This window comes from Urocitellus parryii, chromosome 2 (assembly GCF_045843805.1).
Source record: "Urocitellus parryii isolate mUroPar1 chromosome 2, mUroPar1.hap1, whole genome shotgun sequence".
NCBI classification, from domain to species: Eukaryota; Metazoa; Chordata; class Mammalia; order Rodentia; family Sciuridae; genus Urocitellus; species Urocitellus parryii.
The window spans coordinates 150,868,566-150,876,334 of NC_135532.1; the positions used below are offsets into that span (position 1 = coordinate 150,868,566).

A 7,769-nucleotide genomic window follows, 5' to 3' on the forward strand; every position below is an offset into this window, starting at 1 on the left:
ATGAATTTGCGAAGTAGTCATGGAGAGAAAGGGCAGATGCTTGATGAAGGAGAACAAACAGATGCCATCAGTGACTAGACAGAGGAAGGGACCCTGAAAATTGCGTAGGTGCTTTTGAATTTTCTGGGAAATCGTGCCCCCAGATTTGATTTGTTCTACAGTAAGTGTTGAAATTCCAGCCTTCCTGCCCCACTTTAAAACTATCAGTACCCTAAATTCCTACATCTGCAATGAAATTCTTCTTCTCTGTGCTTTTCTCTAGGTGTCAAGCTTGGGAGTGAGTTGCTATACCTTTCTGCTTCACCCCTCTAGAATGGTAACTTAGACACAGTCATCCTCATGGACATGCAGGTGAGTTTGACCCCCGGGGCCATCTGTCAGGGATTACACTATTACTTAGTTTCAGCAACAGATGGCAAGAAGGATTTTGGGATTCCTCAGGGACTAAATATAGATATTGTTATCAGAATTCAAATTTGTTTTAAATGAGCATTCTTTATAAGCCCATAGTCAGGGACAACTTAAGGGATGTTAGGAATCAAAAAGTTGGTTTTATTTTTTCCCCTCATGTCTTTGAAGTCTTTATTTAGGTTCTAGCCTATTACAAATATTTCAGAAGGAATATTCAGCACATTTTTGAAACGTTAATTTGAACATTTAAGCAAATGAACAACAGAACAGGGAGGTTTGGGCAGTGTAGTAAGGGGGTCAGCACCCGTTTGTACCATAGCCAGCACTGTCCTTCAAAATCCTCATGGCAAAGCCTTTCCTTCCCCAAATCTAATATCATATTGTCATGTTCCTGGAGGACTGGTGATGATAAGTAGTCTAATAAGCAGTTACAATCATAGATGTGGCTTATTGAATGCCTGCATTGCACTTTTCATAAATCATCTCATGTGGGCTCTATGACAGTCTTAGGAGACAAGTGTTATTATCACTCTTTGCAAATGAGGAGAGACTGAAACGCCAATATTTTATTTAGGTTGGGCAAAAGTCACACAGCTTATAAGAGCCAGAGATGTGCTCCCTCAGAATATATAGGCATGGTGACCATGATTTTGATCAATAACTTCAAGGAATGATTTCTGATGGCCACAGGAAGCTCTCACAGACTGTTGTTGATGAGGGCTTTATTCTAGGGAGGCTATTCTTCTAAACTTGCTTTAGAATGAAGTAAAAAAAATAAAACTGTATGAAAAAGTTTTCTTAAGCAGAGAAAAACCAAGTGTCCTATGTTCTTTGAAATCTCATAATCTGTATTGTTTTCAGAATATGGTGGCAAGTGAGCTTTTCATCTTTAAAAAAACAAAAAAAAATTACCCTTTCCCCCTTTTAAACGTCTCCTTATTGCTTCTCAATAAAAGTTATTTAATCACATTATGTTAGAAAGATTGAAGCAGAAAGTGCGGTCTGTAAAAATATTTGCTATCTTTGGCCTTTTGGTTTCCTGATTCTGAGGAACTCTGGGCGGTTATTTGTCAAACTCCCCCAAACCTGCATGAACACAAACCTCCTTTTGCTGGGCTGCACCTAAAGCAAAATAACAAAGTGGCTGAAGTTTGAAAACAAGCATTCTTGTAGTGCTACCAGCTTCCTCCTCCCCAGGGCCTCCTCTACCTCTTGGCATCTTTATAAAAATAATAAAAAAAAAATGCCAACAAGACAAAGTTTCTCTTTTCTGTGGATTCAGAAGGGATCTTCAACATATTTTGTGTGATTTAAAGTAAGCATTATCTTAACTCTCAAGGTATGTGTATTTTCAGTAACATCTTTCCTCTTAGAACCAAAGGGGTTTTTGTTTGTTTGTTTGTTTTTGTTTTCTGGTTAAAGGAATTTTAGGTTGAGGAGTCTTAAAATTGAAGCAGTGAGGGAAACTTGAGGAAGGAATTTAAATAGAATGGCTGCTATTTCCAAAGCAGAAAGGCTTCATGAGAAAAGGTGTGGAAATAGCCATTTCTTGACCAATTTTTCTCCTTTGGTGATTTGGTGGATTTTAGCAGCTCTGCTCTGTGGGATGACACTTACAGGCCCCACTCCCCCTGGCTTTTTTCCCACTATGTGTGGCAGGAAAAAAAAAAAAAGGTTTCAAGGAAATTGGACTGTTCTCTTCTCTGGGGCTTGTTGATCTGGGCAAGGTCCTTATTATCCTATGCCCTTAAGGGAAGGAGGAAGCAGTTCATGCCAACCATTCTCACAAGATTTAGGGAATGGGTCAAAATTTACAAAGCACACTAATTAGTCAAGTACAAAATATTTCTTTGAAAAAACAAAAACAAATATTAAACTTCATTAAAAAACTTGAGTGTAGTGTATATGGAGTCGACTTGTTGTGAAATAGTCTCTTAAAATTTAGATATGTGAGGAAAATATTTAAAATGGAATGCACTGAGAAGACTCAAAGACAATATGATGGGCAGAGTAGGAGGGAGAAAGACCAAACTAAGATTCTCAGAGAGTTAAAGATAATGAATCCATGCACAAGAACAGATACTATACATATGCATACTAAGATGATAAAAAGAACACCAAATGTAAAAATGAAGACAAGGTTTGATATAAAAGTTGGATAAATACTACAGACTGTATTGTGTTTTTCTTTCTTTTTTTTTTTAAAGAGAGAGTGAGAGAGAGAGAGAATTTTTAATATTTATTTTTTAGTTCTCGGAGGACACAGCATCTTTGTTGGTATGTGGTGCTGAGGATCGAACCCGGGCCGCACGCATGCCAGGCGAGCGCACTACCGCTTGAGCTACATCCCCAGCCCCTGTATTGTGTTTTTCCTAAATTTAAATATTAAAACTCTAATTTCCAATATCTCAGAATGTAATTGTATTCGGAGACAAGGTTTTAAAGAAATACCTAAATTAAAATATGTCTCTTAGAATGTGCCTAATTCAGTCTGACTGATATCTGCATAAGAAGAGGAGATTAGGACATGTAGAGAGACATACACAAAGGAAGGACCCTGTGAAGAGGCAAACCAACTCTGCTGGCACTCTGATCTCAGAATTCCAGTTGGAGACAATACATTTGTGTTGCCCCTTCTGCAGCATTTCATTAGTGACCATAGTATACTAATCAAGTAAATTTCTCAGAAAACAATAACAACAATGAAATAAACTCATACAAGAAAATGGAAAGCAGGGAACAAAAGAGCTCAAGTGGACTAAAGTATCACAAAGCTAAAACAGACAAAAGGAAAGAAGAAAAATGTAAGAAAATAAGTTTGGCTAAACGCCAAGTATAACAACAGAAAATACACTAAAAAACATCTGAAATCATATCATCGTGAAGTTTCAGAACACAGAATGAAAAGCAGCTGTTACAATCATCTGTGGTGAGAAAAAGAGCAAAAGTTGGTCACACATACAATCAGAAACCAGAATGGTGCTTAATTTCTCTAGAAGAGAAGATTTATGCGAACAAGTAAAGATGAGTAATTTGTAAATTCATTTTATTAGTTGAATTTGGTGCTATGACCATATCTTAGTAGTATTTCATGGAACTTTTCTACCAAAGTAAGAATGACTTGTTTTATGTCTAACCTAAGTTATTAAGTTATAGTAATAACGCCTAGTTAGGTGTGGAACATTCTGTTTCAGTGCTCAACAGAAATTAAAGGGAAATGAGAGGATGGACTGAATGTGTTAGGTGTCAGCAGACTTGGCTGTCACCAAAGATTTATACCATTGTGCTGGCTAGATGATATTTGAATAACAGGATTCTGTTCTAAGCCACAGATCAAAAAGGGACTTTTCAGAAGACTGTGAATAGTAAAGTGAATCAAGTCCGACTAGTCATATGGGATAAAGATGAAGAAACTAAGGATACAAAAGCTGGAATAGGAATGTCTTAGGCCTAGGCTTTGATATTGAAATAATTTATTCAACGAAGACCAGAGACTAATGATTGGAAACTTCTGGGAGTGTCAGTTTGGTTCGGTAGAAGATGTATTAGTTTCCTTTTGTTACTGTAACTACTCACCACACACTTAGTGGCTGAAAACAACAGATTTTTCATTTTACTCTTCTAGAGGTCAGAATTCTGAAATATATCTCACTTGTCTAAAATCAATATGTTGACAAGTTGCATTCCTTGTGGAGGCTCTAGGGAGAATCTGTTTCCTTGCCCATCCTAGCTTCTCAAGGCCAAAGGCATTCCTTGGCCTGTGACCCCTTCCTCCATCTTTAAACTTGGCAGTTTACCATTTAATTTCTTTGACTTGATGCTCTTGTCTTCTTATAAGGATCCCATGGTTACATTGTTCTTACCTGGATAATATAAGTTAATCTCCCCATCTTAAGATCTTTAATTTAATCAGATCTGGAAAGTTCCTTTTGCTATATAAGGTAACATGTTTTGGGGATTAGGACATGGAACTTTTGAGGGGTCATTTTTTGCCTACCACAGTAGATACTTTCTCACTGCCATAGTGATTTAAAGATGGAACGGGTTTCCTTAGAATTATTGATTTAGACCCATCACTGGGGATTTGTAGGTATACTAAGGGGGGCTTTAATGGTTAATTGCATTAAGTGACTCAAAGTCCTAATAATCTTGAAGTTAAAAAAAATCATGATTTTTCTAGATATAGAAAATTAAGTCTAAGAGTACATGTCATTAGTGCAGCAGGATAAAAAGAAAAAATTCAATTGATTTGTAATTTATGATACCTGAGTTGGAATTCAAACATTGCAATCATATTTTAGAATTATGTGTACATAAATCTAAAAATTAAATAAGAGAAATGTTTGATATTCTATCATATGTAATCAACAAATGGACTACAATAATAAAAACAAGCAGTATCTTCCATTGGTCGGATTTAATGATCAGAAAACTCTTTTTAAATATTTTCCTATAACTTCAACTCATTGGTTCTATTCTGCTTTTCTGGAGCCACCACACAGGTCCAATGGTAACTGTCTTATATAAGGTAGTCCTTTAAACAGATGAAGAGATCTGACACATTTTCCAAGTCTATTCTTTCATCTAATCATCTGCTCTTTGAATAGGATATAGTCTTTAAACATTTATTTTATACTAAATTATGGACTTTAAAATATATTATAAAATTGTCTTTTCAGTTTAGTCTCATTACCTTTGGTCTGTTCTGACTAATCAGCATAGTTTAACATTTTTTTATTTGTTTAAAATTGGCTTGATTTTGTTTTGCTTTTGAGATCTTCTTTTCTAGGTAATTTGCCAGAAGATGGTGAGCAAAACATCATTCTTATGACACTTTTAGTTGAATGGACATCTTTATTTTGTTGTAGCAAGGATTCATTCTTGCATTGAGTGAAAAGTTTTGCCAAATGATGTTTGACAGCATATGTTTAGGGCTGGGGATGTGGCTCAAGCGGTAGCGCGCTCGCCTGGTATGCGGGCGGCCCGGGTTCGATCCTCAGCACCACATACAAAGACAGCATATGTTTAGTAAACATTGAGAATTGCAATGGATGAAACACTTTGGAGAAATAAAAGATACAGTCTCTGCTCTCCAGGAATAGCTCTGAGAGTCCTGTGATACTGTGGTACTTTGTCCCATTTCTCAAGATGATTATAAACCAAACTAATTTATCAGTGATATGTGAAAGGAAGTCGCTTTCCACTGATGAAACCTAATAAAGCTGAACTCTATTGGAAGCTGTCTTCCTCTGTCTCTCAAAATGAGAAATTTTCTTTGTATTAATATTAAGTTTGCATAATGAATACTCTACAAATAATAATGTATTAGAGTTTGAATATCTTATTGCAAATTATCTTAAACTTTCTTTTTAGTTATACATGACAGTTCAATGTATTTTGACATATATACATGGAGTATAACTTCCCATTCTTGTGGTTATATATGATGTGGAGTTACACTGATCATGTATTCATACATGAACATTGGAAAGTTATGTCCAATTTATTCTACTGTCATTCTCACTCCCATCCCACTTCAATTCCCCTGTTTCCCCTGTCCAATCTGGTAAACCTTCACTCCTTCCTGCCCTCAGTCTGTTGTGAGTCAGCATCCACATATTGGAACACTTGGCCACTGTTTTTTGGGATTGCCTTATTTCACTTAGCATAATAGTCTCTGGTTCCATTCATTTACTAGCAAATGCCATAATTTCATTGTTCTTTATGGCTTAGTAATATTCCATTGTGTATATACACCACATTTTCTTTTTTTCCAGGTTTAATAGTATTTTCTTTCTTTTTTTCATATTTAAACCCATGCTCATTTAATATCTCCTTTTTCATTTGGGAGATAACAGAAGGGCCTGAAGCACAGCCAGAATTATTCTGGAGACAGAAAAAAATGGGGCTCAAACCTGGAGCCAGAGAAAGTTCCCTCAGACATGTAGCCCAGGCCAAGCACAAGATACTGCTGATTCCTTTTAGAAGTAAGTGAGATTTCACATCTGCTCAATTAAGGTACAAATTCTCCTTCACTTCTCACTAGATGTCCACATGGTCAGGCCTTACTTCTCAGTATTCATATCATACTACGCAGGTGCCACAGACTAGCCTAGTAGCTACAGAAGGGATTTCAACTCTGGCATCCTGGGATTGCTGCTGCTGAAACACCAAGGAATAGCAGATAGCCTTCTACTACAGGGTAGGCCAGGGACATAGGCAGAGCCACAGGAAGTGGTGGTTGTCAGGAATTGGAAGGTCTAAGATGCTCCTCCTTACAGCTAACAAGGTAGCCTGCCAGTTTTATGATGTCCATAGAAAACATAAAAATGCCCAGACTCCAGAAACATGAGTCCTGGAGAAAGCTTTCCCAACAGCAGGCTAAGGGTATTCAGCAACTGCCATATCTGGAAAGGAGCAGTCAATTGTCTGAAATTTCTATAACCTTGCTCTGGATAGGGCAGGACAAGGCCTCAAACCATTTCAAAACTGTTCCTGCAAACACAAGCACGGTAGAAATGCAACAGGGTCACTGCAGATCCAAGCACACTGGAGGCTTGCTATCATTGTATTTTCTTTTTTGTTGTTGTTTATACTTTCAAAATTGAATATTATCCCTGAGACACAAGGACAATTTTGAATTTTCCCTTGGAGTTGCCAACATTTCCCCCCCCTGTTTTATAGGATCAATGTTAGACTAAAGGTTCAATGTTAGACTAAAGCCTATGATTAGGCGAAGGCATTGGTATCTACTTCAGATCAATTTCTTAAGTTGGTCTTCTACTCATAATGGATGTTCCATTATTTACAATTCATTTCTTTATGCTTAGCATTGACCATGCTCAGTAATCTCCTATGAATTCAGAAATTTCTAGAAAATCTCTCAGCTTCCTTTAATATGGAAATTTTATTTTCTAAGTTTTAGAATTAAGTTGTATCAGCTGATTGAAAAAGTCTTGGTCAGGAAGAAGGTGAGTTGAAGAAAAGTAAGCTGAAAGTGCCTGACATCAGCCTTTCTTTGTGCTCCCCTGCCCCATCTGTCATGGTTTGGACTTTGAACTCCCTGCTCCAGGAGGCATTCACAGGTAGTAACTGGAGATGGTTGCTAAGTGAAGTTTTGGCAGCCAGGAGTAGAAAATGAATTTGTTATTTCTGAATGTTAAAAACATTTAAATATAAAAGGGCCTAAAAGTTAGTTTTAAAATATATGGAAATATATAGGTCTGCTTTAAAATATCTGGAAATATGAAACCCTGAAGAAATGAACAATGTAGTGCAATTGAATTAAGGAAGAAAAATCTACATAATTTAGACTCAGATAGTTACATGTCTTCAATTTTCTGGCTAATTTAGGTAAA

General features: G+C 36.7%; 1 non-coding gene across 1 annotated transcript; it reads right to left on the reverse strand.

The window, feature by feature from the left end:
• Window positions 1-6,834: 6,834 nt before the first annotated feature.
• LOC113193173 (small nucleolar RNA SNORA9) lies at window positions 6,835-6,974 on the reverse strand. The gene has a single exon (XR_003302112.1). It is a non-coding gene; the product is annotated as a small nucleolar RNA SNORA9 (small nucleolar RNA).
• Between the last annotated feature and the right edge of the window lie 795 nt (window positions 6,975-7,769).